This window comes from Schistocerca nitens, chromosome 5, assembly GCF_023898315.1.
Source record: "Schistocerca nitens isolate TAMUIC-IGC-003100 chromosome 5, iqSchNite1.1, whole genome shotgun sequence".
NCBI lineage: Eukaryota > Metazoa > Arthropoda > Insecta > Orthoptera > Acrididae > Schistocerca > Schistocerca nitens.
Window position 1 is genome coordinate 94,417,529 of NC_064618.1, and position 24,818 is coordinate 94,442,346.

The window sequence follows — 24,818 nt, forward strand, 5'->3', positions numbered from 1 at the left end:
CCCCTGGGCCAACTTATGGAATCTGAGCACGTAGCGTTATAAAATAACACCACAATATTAATTACAATAGAATTAGTTATGACAGTCAGCTCTGGAAGGTGACAGATACCATCAATGCTTGATGTGACAAGAAAACCAAGACTGTTTCATTCAGGGAAGTCCGGCAGCTCTACAGTATATAAACCGTGAAAATTTCAATAACTGAAAAAATAACCAGACAAAAATTTAACAGTGATAAATCGATTTGGGCTGAAAGACAATTCTTGAGAACAGTATGAAAGATAACTGGTGAAAAGTTAATTGACAAGAGAAAGGCACATCTGTAAATTTAAAAAAATTATTTCTAGTTTCCAGTAAAAAAAAAGCGTACACACCATTAGCAAACTTGTACCTATGTTTGTTGATTACAAAAAAACAGTATGCTTATATGTGACTAACAAATATAACAGTCAGAAAATATACAGCAATGTTGCACAACAATTGTTAAGATGGATGATGTGCCATGCACATGCCCATAAAAAGTGTAAGAGGAACTTATTGAAATGAAGAAATCAACAGTTTAATTGAGTTTGAACAACTAGGTAATGAGCCCACATATTGAGAAATGTACCATTTTGAGGCAAGGCATTGGTTTTAGGAGTGTTACATAGTTTTGCCATATAAATGGAAAAAACTATAAATTATTGATAGAATTTTGCTATGGGTTGTCTCATTCTCATGTTTCATCTTGCATTGAAGAATGAATCACTTATCTCACTCTCATTGCACACTTTTCTTATTTCATATAATTAAATATTCTACAATGCCGATAAAATGTTTTGAGCACAAGAAAATGGGATCTTTAACATCTATGTATTACTTGATAAATATTGCAACAAAATTGCAGACGCTTCTAAGTCTGTAGTCTCCATTATCGTCTAAAAATACACTTGCAGCAAAATAGAAAATCTAATGCCTTGTACTTCTGGTCTATCAGATATTAGTTATTCATTCAAATAGTAATCCTAAAAATAATACACGGTGTTTATAAATGAATATCGGGGTTTTAATGCTTTATATTTATTATATTAAACTTACAGTTATAAATGATATGTCAAATGAATGAGCAACTCAAACAGTTTTACAAGAACCTAAGAAATTTTCAGTGTGAGCACCATTTGTCGCATGGCACACATCAAGTCCATAGTCGAGTTCTTCCCAAACATTGATAAGTGTCTCTTCATTTATTGTAGCAACAGCTGCTTCAATCCGATTCAGGGAGGGCTGTTGGTAGGGGAGGCATGTACACATGATCCTTGATGAAGGAAAAAATCACATGGCGTTAGGTCGGGTGAACGTGGAGGCCATGCAAAGCAAGCCCTGTCATTGGGCACCTTGCGGCCTATCCAGCACATGGGTACAGTGAAGTTCAACCAGCTGCAAACTTCACTATTATTTAACATTTATAAGGTTCTTAGTAAAACTGTTTGAGTTGCTCTTTCATTTGACATATCATTTGTAACTGTAAGTTTAATATAATAAATATTATAAACTGTTAAAACCCCAATATTCATTTATAAACACCCTGTATACTAAAATAGTTCATAAATCATTTGTAAATCTTAACACATACAGCATCTGTTACAGTTTCGTTACATGAAACTCAAATATCTTTTAGAAATTCAAGTATAATACTGAAAACACAAAATCAAATCTGAGTCAGTTCTGATGAAATCCATTATAATCATTGCTTTTCTACCTATTTGGTGTTCTCACAAAAAACACAATTTATGAACATGTCTTAGTTCTGCTATTTGCATGATTTGAGCCTCATATAAGAAATATGAGATCTGCAGTAAAACAGTTCCATAACATGTGTTGAAAAACTCAGATACTGATTTTCATAAGCAGTCAAAATATACCTTTGACGTTCTTCTTTCACATTCTACTCCTTGACTGTCCACTGCTTTTTTGAACCATATTTTTGTCCTCATTTTTCATCAACATTACAGGTCAACACTGTTAACTGAGAACAATATATAGTGAAAATAGGAAGACATGACTTTCATGTTGTATCATAAATATTAATTATAACCAGTTACTGTGAGCTACACATTTGTTTTGAATTCATTTCTGTTTTACAGTACTCACTATCCCCTTTCGAATTTTCCCCCCGTTTCATGGATACAGGAAAAGAAAACTATGAGCCTATAACCTAAAGAAAGATAATATGCTGTAAACAAAGAAAGGCACATTACACACAAGAGAAGGAAATGATAAGAAAGAAATAAGCTCGAAAGGATTGGTTAAGATGCTGAGAAAATCAATGACAGTCCTTAGACGGAAGATTTCCAACTGCTAAATCTTGAATGAGACAGATCAGATCTCTTAACTGGAGGAAGGACTGAGATTATAGTGGTGAAGTGAATCAAAATACTAGAAATTAAATTACTGACACGAGCTAAATTGAGAAACAGAGGAAAGGAAAATGTTATACACGAATGGATGGTTGTAGGGGAGAACCAATACCGTACATGGCAGTAAACATGGGGAATGCTTGGGGGCTGACAAGAATAAAGACAAAAGCCAGGAAATAAAAGGACATGTAGAACCATATGGAGTACAGGTGTGAGAAACATCAGAAACATAAGGAAACTGCCTGCATAAAATATGAATATACTGGAGAGATCTGGAAGAGCTTGTATTGGAAATTTGGCAGCATCTCCAACAGTTGACTCCAGCAAGTACTCTAATTTTTCCTTGTATCACTGAATGTTTTCAGGTATTGAATATTGCCCATTTCATGATGATTTATCCATGTTTAGAATGGTAAAATAGCAGGCAAACTTCCAGATGAGCTGACTCATGTAATAATTTTGTACATAAATATTTTAATCTTTGATGATGCTATCCAAGTAGTATGATGGCTGAAATAGTCACCAACAGTCCTTTTCTCTGGTACAAATAATTCAGTCCAATGTCACTTCAGCAGGTGGATAAATAAATGTAGTCTCAAATGACAAGAACATGGTATGTCACAGCAACAACATGGCTTGTGCTTGCACATCCAATAACCAAATCTGTTCTCTGCATTCATTCACTATTATATTATTTTTCCGAGATACTGACATAAATGTAATTGTAGGGACATGTGTGCTCCCCCCCCCCCCCCTTTGCCCCACCCAAACACACATACATATACCCTTAGTATAAGTTGCACCTTTTCTCTGTGCCTTAACGCTACTTACTTGACATTTTCACTGCCACGGTTCTCACCCACTTTCTTTCGTGTATCCTCTTTAATTCATTGTTTCTTAGAATCACAGTATTCATCTTTTTATAAAAAAAAACTAATGTACTTTTGTTCATGTAAATTTTATTTATTTTTTAAACAATGGAAAATCCAGGATGGAATGTAACATGATTATGAGAAGTAAAGTTACTACTCACCATATAGTGGAGATGCTGAGTCGCAGATAGGCACAACAAAAAGATTTTCACACTTAAAGCTTTCGGCCAATGGCCTTTGTCAACAATAGACATACATACGCACGCACACACTCACTCAAATACATCTCACACACACAACTGCAATCTCATGCAACTGGAATCACACTGTGAGCAGCAGCACCAGTGCATGATGGGAGTGGCAACTGAGTAGGGGAAAGGGGGAGGCTGGGACGGGGAGGGGGAGGGCTAGTGTGGTGGGAATGGTGGACAGTGAAGTTCTGCAGGTTGGGTGTCGTGCAGGGGACAGGTAGGGTGGGGAGGGGGGGGGGGAAGTAGCAGAAAAGGAGAGAAATAGAGATAAATAAATAAATAAAATAAATGAAAAAAAAGACTGGGTGTGGTGGTGGAATGACAGCTGTATAGTGCTGGAATGGGAGCAGGGAAGGGGCTGGATGGGTGAGGACAGCGACTAATAAAGGTTGAGGCCAGGAGGGTTACGGGAATGTAGGATGTATTGCAGAGAAAGTTCCCACCTGCACAATTCAGAAAAGCTGGTGTTGGGGGGAAGGACCCATATGGCACAGCGTGTTCAGCAACAGGGTGGTCCACCTGCTTCTTCGCCACAGTTTGTCGGAGGCCATTCACGTGGACAGACAGCAGGTTGGTTGTCATGCCTACATAGAATGCCGCATAGTGGTTGCAACTTAGCTTGTAGACCACATGACTGGTTTCACAGGTAGCCCTGCCTTTGATGGGATAGGTGATGTTAGTGACTGGACTGAAGTAAGTGGTGTTGGGAGGATGTATGGGATGGGTATTGCATCCAGGTCTATTATAGGGGTATTAGGTATTACCCATCAGGTAAAGAACTGGGAGCAGTGGTTGTGCAACAATGGACAAGTATATTGTGTAGGTTCAGTGGATGGTGGAATACCACTGTGGGAGGGGGATAGTCGGCAGGACATTTCTCATTTCAGGGCACGATGAGAGAGGTAATCGATTACCTCTCATTGTGCCCTGTTGCTGAACATGCTGCCAAACATAATATCCTTCTTTTCAATGACTGCTTCACAGCCTGTGCCATATGCATCCTTCCCACCAACACCAGCTTTTCTGAATTGCACAGGTGGGAGCTTTCCCTGAAATAATCCTACATTCCCATAACCCTCATGGCCTCAACCTTCGTTAGTCGCTGTCCTCACTCATCTAGCCCCTTCGCTGCTCCCATTCCAGCACTACACAGCCATCATTACACCACCACAACCAGTCTTTTTTTCATTTTTTTTTTAAATTTTTATTTATTTCTCTCTATTTCTCTCCTTTTCCGCTACTTCCTCCCACCCAACCTGCAGCACTTCACTGTCCACCATCCTCACCACGCTATCCCTCCTCCTCCCACCCCAGCCTGCCCCTTTCCCACACCCAGTCACCACCCTCATCATGCACTGGCACTGCTGCTCGTGGTGTGGATTCAGTTGCTTGAGACTGCAGTCGTGTATGTGAGTTGCATTTGCGTTGAGTGTGTGTGTGCTTATGTGTGTCTATTGTTGACAAAGGCCGTTGGCCAAAAGCTTTACATGTGAAAATCTTTTTGTTGTCCCTATCTGCAACTCAGAATCTCTGCTATGTGGTGAGTAGCAACTTTCCTTCTCATAATATTGCTATTTATTTTTTATTATCTCTGGGTCTTCAGACAAGTTGTCAATTTAGACTTTCTGCATTATTTTTCAGCAACCGACATAGACATCATCATTGGATCCTGCAACTTATATTATTTTGCACTCACTATCTTGACTCCAATCAGCATGTGGAATACTGTTGGTGCCACAAGACTATTTACAGCTGAGTTTGACTCGAAGTGTGTCATATACAGTTTAATGTTCATTTCTCTTTCACAACATACTCTGTTATTCTGTAGATCACATTCAGAGTTTTCCTGCTCTGATTGATGGGATGGCTGGTAATATCTTAATGGAGTGCTGGATCTCGTGGCATTTGCATAACAATACTGGTCTTTCATAACATAAACAAAAGCCAAGAATCACTTATTTCGCTTACACTGAACAAATCTCTAGGAAGATCAATGGACTCCAATGGAAAAACAGCATTCAGTGTATTTTGCTCCCGTTGACAAGGGTACAAAGTTTTATTTTTAATGTTAAAGATGACTATGTCTCCAAAAGCTGGGTGTGTTCTGCATTCCATTTGAAAGTGGTATGTCTTATGTGAGGGCAGACTATTAGACTAGTCAAGAAGAAATGCAGAGAAAATGAGCAATACACCTGACTAAAACAACTGAATAAATCACCTGTTGCCAAGCAATGCCTCAAATGCAATCATGAAATGAAACACAAGTTTCTGGGCCAGTGTAATTAAGGAGTCTCTCAAAATAAAGATGATACAAAACCTAATAAAATCATGACAGAAATTTCAGTTTAAAGAAAACTTTGCATCTAGCATACAATTTCTTAAGATCTCTTTGGCCATCTCATCAATCAAAGCCAGAAAACACTGAAAGAATGTGTGCATCATGGAATTGCAGTAGATGTTCCAAAAAACTAATAAGCATAAGCATAGAGGATGACAGGGGTCAAATTCAGATATAAATAGTGATGTGACAACAACATTCCATAGCCTGGTTGAAATCCCAGTGCAAATATGCATAATAACACAGCTCACAGCACCTGAATCAGACAAATAGGTCAGTTTTCATAATATTAAGGAAAATGGAATCCACAACTCATCTGAACACTGAAAAGCAAACAACGTTAGAATATTTGGAACTAAGTACTTTCATTTTATAATGTCAAACAGTCTCAGAATTTTAGGAAAGTCATGGTTTGTACAGAGCTGTATTGTATTAACAACTGGGTGGTGTTGGAAACAGACTGTCTTCATGTATAATGTGACATCATTAATGAAATGCATGAGAAATCATAACTACGGGGGTAATCCCAAAAGTTAGGTCTCCTATCTTTTTATAAGTACATAGACCTGTTTACTTCTACAATGGTTTACATCAGTTTACAGCTTGAACATTTAGCTATTTTTCGACATAACCACCATTTCTGTCAATGCATTTTTGTAGACACTGTGGCAGTTTTTGTATGCCCATGTCACACCAGCTCGTCGCCATGCTGTTCAGAAAGTTATGAACCTCTTCTTTCACCTCTTCGTTGGAGCTGAATTGCTTTCCTCCCAAATGTTCTTTTAACCTAGGGAACAGGTGATAGTCACTGAGCACCAAGTCAGGACTATAGGGCAGGTGGGCGATTATGTTCCACTGAAACTGTTGCAGGAGAGCAATGGTTTGCGAGCGATGTGTGGGTGAGCGTTGTCATGGAGAATGTGTATGCCCTTGCTCAACATTCCTCTTCTCTGGTTCTGAATCGCCCATTTGAGTTTTTTCAGAGTCCCACAGTACCTGTCAGCGTTATCTGTGGTCCCAGCGATTCAGCTCTGACGACGAGGTGAAAGAAGAGATTCATATCTTTCTGAACAGCATGGCAGCAAGCTAGTATGACATGGGCAAACGAAAACTGCCACAGCGTCTACAAAAATGCATCGACGGAAATGGTGATTATGTCGAAAAATAGCTAAATGTTCAAGCTGTAAACTGATGTAAACCATTGTAGAAATAAACAGGTCTAAGTACTTATAAAAAAATAGGAGACCTTACTTTTGGGATTACCCTCGTACTAACAAGGATCACGCCACCAACATGTTAAATCCAGCTACAACGTTGGAGCACCTTACCTATTGTGTGGTATATTGGTTTATGGTATGATGTTTGTTAATATTTATGACCTGTCATGCAGATGATTAATAATGTCACATTTCGCCTGAAGGCGTGTTGTTTAATAAAGTGACAATACAACTGTGTGCAAACCATCATTGTCCTAAAAAGTTACAGAGGCTCTAAATCACTACCTCCTCAAAATAGAGTGAATTTTAGAATATATATGAATCCAAAATCAGAAAGTACAAGATTATTATTAGTGCATTACATACATTACTTAGAAGCACCATCCAGAAGTGCAAAATACAGGCCAAACTCAAAACAGATTGTGGAACAGAACCTACAATAGTTTTGTGTGGGAACTGAATTAATTATAACTCCTTTTATGTGGTTGCAGGTCGTTTTTTAAATCAGGTACAGTTATATTCTCCACTTTCTGGGGCCTTATATTGCTAATAACAGAAACAATTGTGAGAAGTGTCATTAACAGTAAGTTATAATTTATGTGTTTGGACCCAAGCATCTAAATAGAACCAGTCTCTTTACAGATAATATCACATTAGTTCTGCCAAGTATAAGTCACATCTAACAAGTATGCAAGATACTTATCAACCACTTGTTTGACAATTCACTTTTAAATGTGTGGTACTATTGCTGATAATCAACTATAGAACTCTACTTATGGATGTGGATGGAATTGAAAGGAAGCAAAACTTGTGAGTGGTGCCTGTACCATGCACTTGCAAAGCTTTTTCCTAACAAGAATTCTTGAACAAATAGCCATCACGATTAATCATCCACAGTACTGGTTCAGCTGTTTGAGCTGCAGCATTCTCTTTTTCTGTAAGGGATAGCAACTATTGTTCAAATGACAATGAAAGTCCTTATGATATTGGTTGTTTATTGTACAAACAGAACATCAGTTTCAAGTACAAAAATTTAAGAAAAGTACCCTCCATAATACAATGTAGTCGTAATCTATAGTAACAAGACTACTTCAATTGCCGCCATCTTAGGAAAGTCACAGTATCATGGAAATAACAACTCTGCCACCTTTTATCTGAATTCCAGAAACTATGGCCACTATACACATTATAGTTAGTTAATCAATAATTCATGTTTAAAATGCTATTGATAATTTTTATTTCAAAATCTACAATTTGCTATACGGAGAACATTCCACTTAAATACTGCTTGGAAATGTTGCCTTCTCGAGGCTTTTTATGTACGAACTGTGCCATACATTTTGGTGCATTGAAAGTAAACTATTCATCCTGTCTCTCTGGAAGCTGCAGGTCACACTTCCAGGAAGCTCTCCCAGCATAATCATTCTATGCTGCTAATAGCACACATTTGCCACATGTTTTCCAGTGTGTGGGAAACACATTACAATGTTTCTTTTATGTTTACAAAGCTGAATTAAAGGCAGCTACAAGAGCTTTGTACGATTACTGCCAGAATATTGCCAACAGTGATAAAATATAACAAACATAATTAACTACTATGCTGTGACAGAACGTGTTGCAATATTTACAATGGTAGGAAAGAGCTCTGATATAGTATAAAATAAGAAATGGAATTGACAAGAATGTAGCATGTACTGTATTGCACAGGATAATCTCAACTTTTGTCACATTAAATTAACACACATCTTGTAACCATGTACTGTAAAAAGAGCAACCTTTTCAATCAAGGTTAAAATGAAATTCAGATTTTCTTTATATGTACAATGTTGATGAATCCTAGAAAAAGTTCAATTTGTAGTGATATTTTGGCTTAACATTAAATGTCACTGTCTTCTCACTAGAGTGACTTATCATTCTACATTGGGCTTTACAACCATTTTTCATATGTGAATCATTTCATTGTGAGTCAAGTACGTTCACTGGCATATGAGTGATTATGATACATTATTGAAATCTGTTGCTGCAAGACTCTGAAGAGTTAAGATGTTATAATACACACTTATATGGCATTACTTATGAGCTACAACTAAGCCTTGTAAAGCAATATCTTTGACTAATTTTCTTCTCATATTCTCTTTCCAAAATCATCCAATATTAAATGGTAGTTATTTAAGTCGTCAACATGTTGTCCCTGCTGTTTTCTTTGCTTCACATTCTCTGGTGGCTCCCTTCCTTAATTTTGTGCATCCAATGCACAGTAAAAAACTACATGATGTACTAACAGCAATTTGGTCCAATAATTTATGCATAAATAATAAAAATTGTGTTTTAAGGTTATAAAAATATAAGTATTGTTAAGTTCTGTAGTTGACACTGATAAGAGCCATGGTTAGAATGATCATAATCTATCTGCATTTATGGCAAAAAGTTTTTTTTTGCCGTTTTTGAACTGAGATTCTTCCTGAACGTTAGCCAAAAATACTAATGTTTAAAAGACATCAATCTACTCATCAAATACCTAGTTTCCTCTATAATTCACACAGGTTTGTTTCTGAAACTCTATCCCGAGTTTCAATAAATTCTTCCAAGAGTGTGTAAGAAAGCCAACATTCTGACCATATTGTAAATGACCTTCTTCATGGGGTCAATTTATACTACCCAGTACTGGTCTAGTACCAATATAGCTTTCTATACATTGCTCTTAATCTGATTTGTACTGGGTAATTCAAACTTGTTATCAATAAATTAAGACAATCATCTATGCCCTCCTCCAATTTTCTATAAACTGCTTTTGATTTGACTTTTATCAAATAAATAAATTAACCTAAGACCACACCCTCGTCCTACCATCCCCCACAAAACAAGTTTGGTGACACACCCATCACATGATAATAGGGGCATGAGAATGCAATAGCATATAGCGAAATACAGATTCTCACCCTGACTGTCATCTGCAATAGTGGACAAAACATTTGAATGTGTTCCATATTTCATATTATACATCCAGAGGAAACTTGATATCAGATTGCACCAACATTTGCTCACACACATTATCAAAAGTAGGTGACGTCCGCACAGTCACTTTGCCATACAGTTATTTATATATGACATTAAACATTTTACTTTCTGTGTCTCTAAATGTATTTAAAACACAACAGACAAATAAAGAATAATGGTGTATTTTAAAACCAACAATCTTTCTTTCATTTGCATGATGCATAAGCAGACTAAAAAGGGGTGGGAGGAGAGAGCAGTATTTAGTTTCAACTGAAAATCAATGTCTACACATAGTTCTACAGTGAACATAAAATTACAGGCATATCTTACACCTTCATAATCATTTACTATACACAAAAGACTTTTTTTTTTCATACTAAAAATTCTGTAGCATGTATGGCCACTGTAATGTACTCAGCACTTGTAGCCAATTTAAAGTTGTTCTTAGAACTGTTGATGTTCAGCCATCATTATCAATGTGTCTGCTGATATTGAAACAGCTAGATCTGTGTCCAGCGAGGCACCATACTGTCAGTCATGGAGGCTCCCCCTTTCCCCCTTTCTTTTCCCACTTTCAGATGGTTTACAGGAATGAACATTGTCAGTGTTCTTCTGTAAAAGCCCAAATTTCTTAGCTCATATGAGAATTTTGAGGGTGGGCTCTCCACAAAACATAATGTCTTTATCGTAGTACTGGAGTTGTTTACCTGTTTCTGTGCACTCTCACAGTGACAGAACAAACTCGTGATGTGTGAGTCTTTGCTCTGCGTTCAGTTATCATAAGTTAGAAAGGATATCAGACCAACAATTTCAAACAAGTGTTATGTTTAAGTGAACTCCTTCTTAGGTGAACTGTATCTCTCTAGTATTTTCTTTTTAATTGTCCAATGCCTTCCCTACAGTTCTATTGACGTGGCCATTCAACTAACACATCAGACAGATATTGTTAGATATTTGATGGTTGGGAGTGGAACAGTGAATAGTCAGTAATTATGTAGTTCAATGATATTGGATTTTTAGATATATCTAGGTGCATAATGTTACATTTTCTTAAATCAAGGGAGAAATACCAGTCTTTGCATCAAGCACTGAGCTTCGTAAGTCTTCCTGAGATATATCACGTTTTTACAATCACTTGACCTCCCTACATTGAGGAATCAAAACAGTGTGACCATCTGTTTAATGGCACGGTGGTCCACGTGCAAAATGCAATACAGCAGAAATGTTGTGTGACATGGATTCAACAAATCCTCAGTGGATTTTCTGAGGTTTGTGGTCTAGGTGTTTACGTACCACAAAAATCCTGTAAATTATGGTCTGGTGGTTTGCAGCTGTATATTCCTACCCAATAGCATCCCAGATTTGTTCTGTTTGGCTAAAAATGGCACTATGGGACTCAACTGCTGAGGTCATAAGCCCCCTAGAACTTAGAACTACTTAAACCTAACTAACCTAAGGACAACACACACATCCATGCCCGAGGCAGGATTCGAACCTGCGACCGTAGCGGTCGCGCGGTTCCAGACTGTAGCGCCAGAACCGCTCGGCCATTCTGTTTGGTTCAGATCAAATGAGTTTAGTGGCCAAGGCGTCAACATGAGTTGATCATGCTCCTCAAACCACTGTAGCATGATGAACACATTGTGGCATGGACAGTTATCCTGCTGGAAGATGGAATCACTGTCAGACAAGGCTTCAAGCACAAATGTATGCAGTGGAAAAGTCCCTGTCTTCTAAGTTCTGTAATGAGGCATGGATATCCAACATTTTGCCACCTATTTGTGATTTCAACATCCTTCAACCACTTTCCATAGCTGCTGCTGATAGCAGTGCCTGAGCAGCCTAACAGTTTCACCATTTCAAGCTGTTCATTCCTAGGCACTTGGTCATAACAATCTGTCCTCTGTCAGAGTTGCTTAGGTCAGTGGATTTCCCCCGTTACAACCCTTGTACCATCCATGGAATCATTCTGCATTTGTCTGTTCTGCTAACACACTTTGTAAGGCACCACGTTGTATTATTTGATTATTACTTGCCATAGCCTGGCTCACTACAAAAATAAGTGTCGGACATAGTCAGTTTGGAGGGTGAACTTACTCCCCAAGGTACATATGCCGATAATTAAAGTTCTAATTGTGTGCATGTGATACGTGCCCTATCTATTCTTCCACACTGTTCTGTAATGCAGTCCTTTGCAAAATATTCTAATAGTAAATGAAGATGTTGCAATATGTGAACATTTTTGTATGACATAGTTTTTTATTTCATTTTAATTTCAAAACAGTCGATTTTCCCACATACATGCACATCCTACTTGTATGATGACTCTAGCACAACTGACTCACTCCTTCATGCCATATGATCTCCAGGTTTCACGTTGTCCCTTCTAGAACGATGGGGCACCCCTGTACGTGATGCAGTTGTGATGTAGCAAAGAAGCGTAAGGGCATATTTAATCCATCAAGTACAGGATCGATACCAGTTCCATTACAACTTTTCGTACTGCATCATGTGCTTGCAAGGCCACCAAATGGCATTCAGCCCCACAGTGGCCAGTGACAATAAAGTTTTGGCCTATATATACGGTAACAATGACTGAAAGTAAAAATCAATAGAAATGTAGTTACGTTTGAAATGTAGTTACGTAAAAGAACATATAATGATGTGGCAGTGTACCATCTTTTGGCTACATCAGTGCACTTTTACAGATTATTTAGAAATAAAGGAGACAACTCACCGAAAGGCAGAACCACTGTGTCGTCAATAGGTACACAAACAAAAGGTAAAGCGCTTTGCTAGCTTTCGGAACGAACTTCCTTTTTTAAGCTTGTAGGAGAAACATGCACACAAACACACACTCAATCACTCACATGCACATGCCTGTCTCCCTACACCGTGCTCAGCTGACTACCAGCTCTTTCCTGGCCCACGGTAAGTGTACCAGGGTAAGATGGGGATGCAGGGTGGGGTAAGGGATGAAGTGAGGTGGGAGGCATAGAGAGGTCGGGGGAAAGTGTCTAGTGGCTCGTGGGAGAGTGGGGAGTAATCTGTGGATTAGCCAGGGGTGCAGGTAGAGGGGTAGGTGGCAGATGGCTGGGCACATGATTTAATTGGGCAGGAGCAGTGGGGCAGGTGTTTCTCTTATGAACTTGAAAAAGGAATTTCATTCCAAAAGTATATGTTAGGAGATAGGTGTGTGCATGTGAGTGAGTGCGTGTGTGTTGGTGCACATGTTTCTCTTAAGAAGCCTCAAAAAGGAAGTTCATTCCAAAAACTAGCAAAGCTTTTGTTTCCATACCTATTGACGACACAGTGTTTCTGCCTTTCTGCAAGTCATCTCCTTTATTCCTAAATAATTTATAATCCTCAACCAGAACTTTCCATACACTGTTATATCAGTATGCTTTTAATGACCTTGAAGAAAAGATACAACTCTCCAAAGTTATTAATGTAAATGCAAAAAAGTATTTACCAGGTTATCGCAAATTATATGTGATTACCACTAAATGTGATATAAAGATTACACACAACCAAGTACTATAAATACTATAATAATTTTTGCACAATAATGAAGAAACTAGCAGTAATGAAACGTTGCAAATGACCCATAATTTACGATCAGTTTACTTATTTTTCCAGAATACAAATGAGCTTTTGGTATGAATTTTCTTAAATTAAACAATAACTGGCTGACATCATGGCAGAAATCCTGTCTGAGCCATTTCACTTATAAATGCTACCCCCCACCCCCCACCACACACATTAACATCTTTATAGGTAACATTTTCCATTTGGACCCTGGACGTAGGCGGCTTCTCATTGGTTGTATTTCACCATTACATAGTTTTAAATAAAATACTTTTGATCATTAGATCAATAAATGTAGTTAATACATGCATGCATCCCTCAGTTTACTGCTATGCTGAGGCAGACTATAGCATACATAAACTTAACTGCATCACAGACAGAGATAAAATCACTTTTAATACAGTAAGCACCATACCTTCAGAAATGAACTGCAACTTGTGTACCTGTCTAGTTTCCAGTAGGATTATAAAAAATATAAATATTTTACAGAATCACTATAAATTGTTGTAGAATCGTTACAAGTAAATTCACCATCATATCTGTTTGTGCATTTTGGTAGTATGCATGCTTTACACTTACTTTATCTTTACACTCATGTGAAATTCCTAGGAAAGAAAGACCTAAATTCTGAAAAATTACATAGAGCTTTCTTAAGTTATATTCAAAACGACTGTGCCAACTGCATTCTGTTCAGCAGTCATTTATTTAAAGTGTTGCCATTTCTTGAGGCCACTTATGTACTAGAGGATCTTAGAGTTTCAAAGCCCGCCACAAATTATGCAGGGTTTTACCTATTTTACCATTGCTAATAACAGCAAATACTAGCTCTGTAGTTTCTTCAGCAGTACTGAATGTAGCATAAGCTGGCATAGAGAGAGAGAGAGAGAGAGAGAGAGAGAGAGAGAGAGAGAATGTGTGTGACCTGATTCCCACAGTTAGAAGTATTTTGTAGTGCCAAATGTAAGACAGTGCATATGAGTACATTATTTGAATTATACATTCCCCTTAGTCCTGTGTAGTTTCCAAGAAACATAAGCTTTGCCTGTATGTTAATTGATTTCATTAATGTTTCAGTATCAGCTATTTTCTGGAAGATCATAGACAGATCAGTGATTATGCGAAGACTATGCAAACCAAAATATTTCTTGCAATAAAGACACAGATCTCAAAAAACCTAGTGATTTAACATATCTTTTTTGAAATGTGTGATGTATAACCAAACTTGATGTGTGTGTAGTAAATGAAGATGGCTAAAGAAGACCATATTTATAATTGCAGTGGAAGGATACAAAGCTGAAAATTATGCTTAGATTGGGCTACAGATAAACAAATATTGGAAAAAAATATTTTTGAATTTTTATGTAGCAAGCTGATAATGTTCTTTTGAGTTCTGGCTGAAATTATTCTCTTGAAACCTTTTTATGGGCAAATTTCTGCATTAATTCATAGCCCATTATTCTATTATCTGTAATATATTTGATTCAATATATTTAACTGGAGGATCACCTATTTTCACAAATAACTTAAACTATTACATGATTATATGAATAGTACAGTCAATGACAAGTTCCAGTTTACCTGTACATTTTTGGGAGGAAAAGAAATCACACATGGCACAAATCATTCACACGTTTCTTACAAGGTGATGGTGAAGCATTAAGGGAAATTAAATAGTGATCTTGGTAGTAGACTTCACTCTTGTTGTCTGATTATACAGCTATTGTAATGAATAGTCATTTACAATTTGTTAGATAACAACTCTATCTTCAATAGATGGGGAAAACCAGTCCAAATCTTCCTTTCTAAAATGTTAACATAGTTTCTTTCAAGCCACAAATAAACAGTTAGTGAACTGTAAATATATATAACACTAAATCTTCAGACATCTAGTCGCCTAAAAAATAATTTGCCAAAATCCAACACTGCAATTTGCCAACCTGTACATGCATCACATTTCATTGCTATTAAATCATGAAAAATGTGTCATTATGAAGACTAACATATTCATTCTGGGTCATTTCCTGGTTTACATTGGCTATTACACTATCAGCTGATGTGTTGATGAGTTTATGCACACTTTCTGGACTCCCCCCTTGTGTGATGATCATGTTGAATCATTCAAATATAGTTAGTAAACACAGTTAATTATGGTCCAGTCACTTAGTATGGCACAAAATCTGAAGTTATATGTTCTCTATTGCATACCTATGGATATTAAATTGGAACACGTTATCTCTGTCACTGGTGGATATTTTCAACTTCCAAGTTCCACTTTCAACATTTGGCAGCAACTCAATTTGAAAAATCATTTGGTATTAAATCAAATAACCTTGATCAACCTGTGTGAATAAAATTTCTCAGGACCACATAATAGGGCTTCAGAATGAGACTTCACCCTGACTACTAAAAAGATTTAGCCCATTTCTACTGACTCCCATATTAAGTGCACAGGAATTTAGTAGTCTCTGACAAAGTGAAATTCTATGTACTATAACCATTACTACTCAAATGTAAATTATTAATCATACCAAGTTTTCTTAAAGAAATAAATATTATTTCTAAGTGTACATTATCTTCCTCTTAAAGCTTTATACTCTCTTTTCTTACATCACTTTCAAGTAGAAAGAAATGGACTAGATAAAGATATTTGCTTCTGTGCAAGAATGGATTCATAGAAGAGATGCAGATGCACAACAATAAAATCAATTATAATTTGAGAAAACATGTAACAGAAGGAAAGACAGATTGAGTTATGACGCTGCTTCCAAAGTCAGTCCACATTTTCAATGTGATTCAGCAATGACAAGTCTTCAGAATGCATTATGATGATTCATAACACTGCAACTTCATTGACTTTACATGACAGCACACTACATTATTAAAATGAAAAGACAGCATACAGTTCTCTGTCTTTTGCTGCCATTTACAATAGTACTGTCAACAATTCCCTTGCACCATTGAGCATTTGGATACAGCAGTGTTTTCTAAATAGAACTATTGTTATTAGAGGTCAACATTATAAACTGAGTGGTAGTGATATTGTTGCTGAAGAACTTCTCATAAGCGAATAATATTCTGATCTCATTACTGTTTCAATTTTTCTGGATAGCTATTCATTTTGCTTCCTATTTGTTGATTCTTGGACTTCTCCCTTCTGCAGCAAAATCCAGTGATTGTATTTATGTTTATTAATTTTTTCTCTCTAAATGAGGGACTTTCTCATATTGGTCGAAGAGAGTGATTTATTTAGCTCTGCACATTATTCACTGCCTATATTTTCAGTTATTTTTTATAGAAATTGCCATTTGTATGAACAACACACAGTACAATTTATTTTATTATTTTCTTCTTTATTAAGATGCGATATTCCCAAACTGTGCATTTTAGGCTAAAATGGTCCATTATTAATGTTGTCACCATCTTCTCGTACTACTACTGTTGCACTTCTGACTACTGTGCTAATTTATTCAGCTGAAAGGCATCACATATTTCTTGTTTGAAACTCTCTGCTGAAAACACTCAGTTTACATGTAACATGAAAGTGAATACTCCAAACCACTTTAATTAAGTTTTTGTTTTCTTTCTTTTGTCAGTGCCATATTTCCTTGTTAACATGACTGGCACCATGGTGCTTTTCATTTCCAAGTTATTTTTTCTAGTGGTTTATTAACTATAAATAAAACAGAATAATATGTGTCTTTTTCCAGAGAATTTAGATAATTACCTTGTCACAGATCCAAATTTGTGAATCTGGTGCAACACTGACTGTGTCCTACGTGTTGTGGCTGTGATGGTATATAGTTGCAATGATTACTTTTTGTATTTATATTTTGTGATAAATCACATTACAAATACAGAAATATTTCAGTTTCTGCACGGTTAAATGCTTTATTTATTCTAAGATTTTTTTTATTTACAAAACTGAGAGTTTGTCTTTATATGTGACTAGATATAATAGAATGTTATTTACACAATATTCCTTCCAAACAATATAAATGTAATTTTAACCGCAACATGTCTTTGCATGTTTCTTTTCATAATGATCACCACCTGCTATCTTCTACATGTTTCAATTCAACATCATTCTTGAACTTGGATACACGACAGAACATTATTTAGGCAGAAACACATGATGGGCAAAAATAAAATACAGTTACTGTACTATGAACACTGTCCATTAGAGACATTCAGGAGTACATCACAGGCAATTAACGTACAAATAACACTGCAAAAATTAAGCTACCCATAAAGATCCATATTAGGTAGCCTTTGCATTCCTTAAATTTCAACAAACAAAGATATGGCTCTTAGAACTAATACTAACAGTTGCAATGAACTTATTGAAACACTAGATTTAAGATTTAAAAAAGGGCTCTTTCATCCTATCATTAAGAAAGGAAAATATACTTATGTCTTGTCCCTCAATGCAATACTTCCCAATTTTCACCTCTTAATTTTTGAAGTTGTTCTTCCAAGTTGTCCTGTCTTTCATTCATTTTGTGTAAATGCTAATACTTGATAACAAATTAAAAATTACACAACTTTGCTCTAAACCCAAAAAAGCATAAGATAACAACTTCTTTTAAAAAAAGCAATAATAATAAGCAGGAAAACCATGGCACAGAGCACTTCGCTTCTTCGTACTAGATATAAGCATGTGAATCAAGTATGGAACATGAGTTGAAAAATATTTGGAAGAATGGCTTAAACAGATCATTTTGTATCAATACTCTACAAAGACTGTCATTTATTGCTACAGGAACTTGTGGAGATGAAGTGAAATCTTTCTAATGATTCAAAACCACCCACTGATACACAACAAATGCAGAAAGACAGATTATAAATTTTAAGGTATTCGGTACATCTGTGGCAGTATGTAAACCACATCTTAGTTTGTACTACTCCTAACAGGACTGGATGCACAATGGAACATTTTATTCTACAAGTCACCCTTATTAGTAATGCAGTGCTTTCACAATGAATGAGAATAATCAAACTATTGTCAGACAGTTGCACAGCCTCTGAAAACCAAAAGTCATTGTAAAATGATTGTGCCATGAAAATGATAGGAACACCTCGGTTAAGGGAGGGTACTTAATATATCGAACTGTTTTAGTACAGGAACACCAGTGGTATATTTTAAACTAATAAAATGACATTCCTTTATATCAAAGCTATATGACAGTTCTCAGTTCTCATTTACAGCATGCTTGCAGGCTATTACAACCAATAATTTTCATAAAAATACAACTACTATGAAGGCAACACAATGTCAGCTAAAGAAAATTTTTCAACTGGAACTCAAAATATCTTTATCAGCTTAGGTTATTATTTAATCTAATATTTCTGTCTGTAGGTAGCTGATAATTTTAGGCAGTTTTATCTCAGTCAATGACTGAATACACCAATTGTTACTTCCTATTAGTATTACTGCTCTTTATAAGGAAAAAAACAATTCTCAGATACAACTCCATAAATAGTTTAGTGATTTCTGAATGGAAGTCATATCTTTGTGTAAAAATATTTTTTAAGAGTTATTGTCATGGTATTAAAAATGTATAATATAGGAATATATCTCCAATAATGCATACACCAATTAATATGTAAGATAATTTATTCTTATATATAAATATTCTAACATCATGTTGCTAGGTCACACATTATTGCATCTGTGACTTCAAATAATGTTTAATTACAACACTGGGGCAATAAGCAATTGGCTTTATTTGTATTAGAATACTACCACAAATCAATTTATCGTAGAGTGCCTTTTAATTGAAAAATTTATTCATTTATCCACTGCATCAATTATTACAATTTTGTGACTTTTTGGTTTTTTTAAAATGCAGATTATAAAAACTTAAAATTCAAATTAGATTGAAATCAGGAAAGCAATAATGTTAAATCAGGGTCCAAAAACCAAAATTTTATTGCACAGGAATGTACGATAGTTACTCCAGTTTGTGATACTATACAAAAATAGCACCATCATATGCAATATTTATACAGGGCATGGATAAAAATCTGGGAAAAACACAATAATTAAGTAAACAAAAATAAAAGACTGCTGAAAAATTTGGAGTAAATATTCACTTTTCTAAACATGATAAAATGAAACTGTGAAAGACATATTTATGGCTGTGGCCAAGCCATGTCTTATTAAGCATCCAAAACACCCTCCAAGTTCAGTTAAAATAATTTGTGAACTAAATGTAAGAGTGAAACACAACTTCATAATTGTATCAATTTTTAAGGGACATACTTGAATTGGTTCATTCACATATATCTTTCTTATTTTGGATCTGCCACAGTCTACAAGAGAAACTGATTTTACTCAGATAAAATACATCATTAACTATTATGCCATAATAAGCCACTATCTAGAGAATTTGTATTCTTCAAATTTATATGTAGTAGTGGAACATAAGTTGTTACCAAAGCACTTTTTATTTTGAAATGGGGGAAATGAACAATTGCTACACTGCCATTGTTGTGTCCTGTTGTTTTATGTTTTGCTTTGTATTGAGCAATATACATGAACTTTGATAGGACAGTAAGAAGACCTGCACACACACACACAAACACGCACACACATGAGCAAGGACAGAAAGAACAGCAGTTTAATTGATGTACAGTTACATCCTTTTCGGTTTATACCAATGGCCTCAACTTCTTTTCAATTAAACACATTGCTTCCAGCCTAAAATAATGATATGTACACTTATGTAACATTTTATATGATTGGTAATGACTTTGTAGATAATTCTTTCCCCTTCAAGTAGTCTGAAAGGTTTGCTGCCTCTTCCTAAGATACTCATCTTTTGTGTGCTTTATTGTTGCCATTGTCATATTGTGACTGTCTTTCATGATGCTGATGGGTTTGTTTCACCTTTGCCCTTTCTTTTAGTGCACTTCCATCTGCAACCCTGTATTTCAACAACATGTTCCTCCACTCTCTGTGCTCTGTTCATCTCATTGCACACTACTAAATTTTACTTAACTTTCAAATGCATCAGAATATAGCAAGCCTTTTTTGTGCATTTTTTTTTAGATATTTTAGTTGATCATTCCTTTTATCATTCCTTCAGCGATCTTATGTTGCAAGACAATAGAAAGTTGGCAATGTTTATGATATTACTTGAGAGTTTTGTCCTTGCTTCAATTACAGGGGCACTACATCCAGTGCCATTAATTTCTTTATGCATCTGTAGTTCTAAACTGGCTGTGCTTTACTTCCCATCAAGTCATTTGTCATTTATAACTTTTTCTCTGAAACAGACACTATTTGGTATTATTAAGTTGTGGATGCCCTATAGATTTTCAGTCACACTTTTTCATGAATTTCCATTTGAAAATCAAGGTTTGTTTCCATTTATACATATACATATTGTTCTAAAATAATGGTATTATTTAAAATCATGCAATAGCTTTTGCACTATCTCACCATTATTTTTTAAATATGAGATTATCTTAAATTTATCTTATGGTCTTCTCTTTCCTTTGCTGCACTCAAGTCTGTAAAATTCTATGAAACACTGATTCACTGCCCTATATCATTTTATTTTGATCCAGTGCTAATGGAGTGTTGTATTTAGCCATCGTGGCATCATTCACTAGAATCTGTTTCTAAGCCGTTTATATATTTGTTGTTTCTCAGTAAGTATTTATTCTCCCACCTATCAGTTTCTTATATCCGTTTTGCTCAACATCATCTCACACTTTTCCAATCTTCTCCTACACAGTTATCTTTAATCACATTTTATGAAACCTAGAATTTCAAATTCAACTTTCTACTCTGTACCTTATTTATTCTTTTGAAACTATAACTACTGTTATCATTCCTGTATTATTATTTTTATGAATATCTGTCATTGTTGCATTCTTATTCATTTTTAAATGAATGTCAGCATAATTCTGTAAAACATTTCACACAGTTTAAAAGTTATTCTCCAGTTACTTTATTTCTTCACCCCTCTCCCTGAAACGCCTTCTTCTTCCGTTCCCATATTATAATATTCCAGTCATCAATAAATACTAGGTCTACAATCTGTTTCATAAACATTTTCAGTACCTGCAATTGTTTAGACATCCTTATAATAAGAACAGCTGTAAATATATTCCAGGAAAGTCGGTCAGAGAGGGAATCACAACTCAACAGCAGCAATAACACCTTTTGATATTACTTAATAATGTCTTTACAGAACACAATTTCTCTTCTTTGCAAAAGAAGTTTTCGTGCAAAACATTTACCGTTAAAGCTACTATGCACTTCAAAAGGGCAACTTAAATTGACTTCCTAAAAATTCTGAATATTACCATTTGTAGAATATGTTATGTTAGAATGACAGAGCATGGTACACAAGCCCCACACTTGTACCTAACTAAAAATGAGCACGATCTTCAGTTTCAAACAATCAATATTTATATAACATGATTTATTTAGGCATTGCCTTATCAAAGTAAAGGAATTTAACACCTTTATACCTTTCTGAAGATATCAACTAAAATATGTTTAATGATGTAGTGAAGCATAATAAAGCTTTCTAAACATAAAATGAACAAATATGTGCATACACTATGCCTAATAATACATCTGTTTAACCAGAATTCTTTCAATTAAATAACAAATAAAACCATTTTAATTGTTTTCAGTATTCTGTTTCCTTGCAAAATGAAAATATGAAACAGGCATCTCTAATCACAATCAGTTAGTTTTGTTAAACAGTAATTAATACCACCTGATGATATTTCAGAAAAATAATTATACATATTAAAATACACCATGACTTACTTCATAAATCACACTCTTATGCTCCTACAAAATTTCTATGTTTTTTATAATGCCCAGTGTTATTAACAGAACTTGCTCTCTATCACAAGTATCACAATCTGAAATTTGTAAAAGTGTATGCACTGTAAGGTAGATGATGTCATCTCTAATTGTCACAGTGTGAAACAATGTTTGATCTGTCACTTTTACAATAAGTAACCAAACAGTTTTGAGTTTTATTATAGCTCATGGCTTTTCCTGTTATAAAAACTACAGCTGCCTTAAAACAATGTTATAGCAACAGAATTTCAATTTAAAAACTATTTTAAAACAATTACTTCAGCTATGGTACATTCCTGAGTTCATTTTTCATATTTGCCAAATGCTGACATACCATAACCTCAGGGAATTATAGGTTCTCTGATCTCATCTGCACATTAGACATTATGAAAATCACATAACAGTTTAACTGAAATAATAATTTTAGATATTAAGTCTTTTCTCATAAACAGTAACATAAAATTCCTACTTTCAGTAGAATATTGTAGTGGAACAAAATAGTTTATTTGGTGGAAGGAGATTTCATAAGGGGAAAATGAATTTTAAATACACAGTAACCTATTACAGACTGGGCATTTCACAACCACAAAAATTATGCTTTCCTCAACTGCATGTGGTATTAAGAGCAATCTAGTAAAAGAAATAAAAGTAATCTTTTAAAGCTGTATATTTCCTTCCACTAAACATATTGAAGTCGCTTGTCACTTCTCTCAAAAAGATTCTAAAACTTTGTAACAATTTTCATTTGTGGGTTCCAATTTAACACAAGCTAACATCCATATGTGTTAAACAAAACGTTACTTGGAATCAGAAATATACTGTTAAATGTTCCAAACCTATTTGAAGTTAAGCATTCTAATGTTATACATCTTACAACTCACAAAATTTTCACCTGCCTTTTACAAATCCTTGACAATCCATCTGTGACCAAAGCTTTATATCAAACTTGACTATTTTTTCTACTACTCAAAACATTAAAATGCACTCCTAGTCATTCTTCTATATTTCAAAAAACTAACTATACAACTGTAATAAACTGTTTGAAGGCTGCTCTTTTAATATGTATTATGCTAGAAATCTTTACACTTACTTATATAACTTAATTATACACAAGAATGCTAATTAAACCAAATATTTCAGATGGGTTAAATTTGTTTTGTATTGAAAAGAAACACTAATACATTAATAATATATTTTTATCAATGCATATTATTTTTAGCCAATCAGTTGTCAATGTACAGAAAAAAATAACTTCCTTGTCTCCTATTTCAATCCCCAGATACACTAATACAATCATATATGCATATGTTTTTGTATGTACCTAAAATTCTAAAATTGTACACAACATATGTGATTTACACAAACTCTCTTCCTACTTGCTGATGCTCCAATGGTTGTGCTATTTGCTCAAAGTATGACCTAGCTGACATAGCAAATCTTTTTTATTGGCATAGAGTAATGACTGAAGTATGAAAACTGATATTTTTAAAAAATGTATCTTGATGTTTTGCCATATGACAATCTGATATGTAGTGTTGCAAAAATATGATGACAATCTCATCACACCAAACTGCAACAGGATTACAAATAAGGACACACACACACACACACACACACACACACACACACACATGCATGGTTAGTTATTTATTTTAAAAAAGGCTATCATAAAACTCACTTATGCAACAATGGTATAACAAAGAGGTACAGCAGTGTTGGGTTCCACAAAACTAATTTCTGGTACGTGCCTGTATCTTAATTTCTTGCACTTATGATTATTGTTAATGAATACACAACTGTATAAAAAACTACAACACAAAACAAAACTACATTTACATTGCTAGTCACATGATATGTAACTAATCATTGTGTTTCATTGCCCTTGGTGTTCCACTTTTTACTAGCTGCTGTGTTCCATTTCTGCATAACTTGCCCTTGAGCCTTATGACAAAGAATCTGTAGCATTTTCCTTACCTACAAAAAGAAAGGACACCACACTGTTGAACTATTCTTTGCCACAATATATTATGGGCACAAAACTTCACATAAAGCCCTTGGAGATAAGCAGTATATGTTGGAAAAATCAGCGCTCCCATGGTGCTCACAAACTACAAGGCAATCTGTGTATGTGCTCCACAAATTAACAATGAATTATTCTTGATAGCTTGCTTTTTGTGAACAAAAATGGTAATAATTGTGATCTCACAATTAATTTTCAACTTATTAATGAATTCTCAAACTTAAGTTTCTTTTTTCATGAGACATATATTTAGCTACTGATCTCTTAGTTGAAGAATGGTTTGTATTCCTTGTCAAGCAACACACGCAC